Source organism: Otolemur garnettii, unplaced genomic scaffold (assembly GCF_000181295.1).
Source record: "Otolemur garnettii isolate 467f Iridium unplaced genomic scaffold, OtoGar3 scaffold00135, whole genome shotgun sequence".
In the NCBI taxonomy this organism is placed as follows: Eukaryota; Metazoa; Chordata; class Mammalia; order Primates; family Galagidae; genus Otolemur; species Otolemur garnettii.
This window is the reverse complement of record NW_003852530.1, coordinates 5,367,394-5,368,819: the sequence shown is the minus strand read 5'-3', so window position 1 is coordinate 5,368,819 and position 1,426 is coordinate 5,367,394.

Here is a 1,426-nt window from a genome sequence, read left to right as displayed (position 1 = left end):
CAGGCGCCCGCCACAACGCCCAGCTATTTTTTGGTTGCAGCCGTCATTGTTGTTTGGCGGGTCCGGGCTGGGGATTCGAACCCGCCATCTTAGGTGTACGTGGCTGGCGCCTTAGCCGGTTGAGCTATAGGCGCCGAGCCGGGACTTGTTTATTAATCTGGTTGTCACCAGCCAAGCATGGGAAAAATTTCCCATTTGAGAACTCCTAGAAGCAAGTCTTGGATATTCACCTCATTTCCCTGTTCATTAGCATCCTTGGTGAGTGTTATCAGAGATTGACTAAGCCTAAGTCACAGTGGGACAGTTTGTCAGAGCTGGAAGGAATCTCAGGAATCTCCTGCAGCCCTCTTACTTGACGATGACATAACTGAGCTCCAGCGAGAGGGAGAGGAAGGGACCTGCTTAAATTCTCACTGAAGGTGATGGCAGAGCTGGGACAATGACCCTGGTCTTCTGACCCTCCCAGCCCAGGGCCTTCTTCCTCTGATCACACTTGGCATCAGAGGCAGAGCACTAAATCAGGCTTGACGTTTTAATATTGCTTTGTCAGAGTTGATCTAGAATCCACAGAGGCAGGAATGTCCGGAAATGAAAGAGTAGGCAGCGCGGTGGTCGCCGGGTGTGTAATTGCAGACGGGAGTAATTGACTTGGCGGGGGCGGGGCTTCGCGCCGGAGCTCGCGGGTCTGCGCTCGGCCCTCGGTCGTCTCCTGCTCCGGGTCCGGCAAGTGTCACTCCACATTTTGTTTTTAACGTTATGCGTTTCCCCTTTCCCTTCTTTCTTCGGTCCATTTCCTGCCTTCTTCCTTTCTTTCACCGCTTCTTTATACACCATTTCCCCCCGTTTCTGTAATCTTTGTTTCTTTCCCTGCTAACCTCTGACATAAAGTATTAATTTTTGGCATTTTTTCCCCCCTTTCTTTGAAGTGCTCCTTCTGGCTACAAAAACTTCCAATTAAGTTTTTTAAATAAAAGATAGAAGTTAAAAGCAACTGCTGCCGGGGGTTAGCAGGATGGAAACTTGTAGTTGCTTGAAGCTGTACTTCAAAAAGAGAAAACTCAATTTTAAAAGTGTAGAGGTTTATTCATAAAATACATTGTGTTCAGAAAAATGATTCTGTGGGTACTTCAGGCTGCGGAGAAGGGAAACTGTAGGTCACTTGTTCTGTTGTATTTACAGATTCTTCTTTTCTAACTAATATTTTTATTCTAAATAGAAGGACAGGGAAAATTTTGAGCCTCTGGATCCTCGTTTACTCTGTTCTTAACTTTAATTAGTTTAATATTGAGATTCCATCTTTATTCGATAAAATACTTTTACAAGGTTCTTATGTATATTTCCTTTTCTGGGCTATTTTATACATACAGAGAATATAGGTAAGGGTTTCAAATTTCCCTTGTTTAGCAATTTCTTTTGTTTTTTTTTT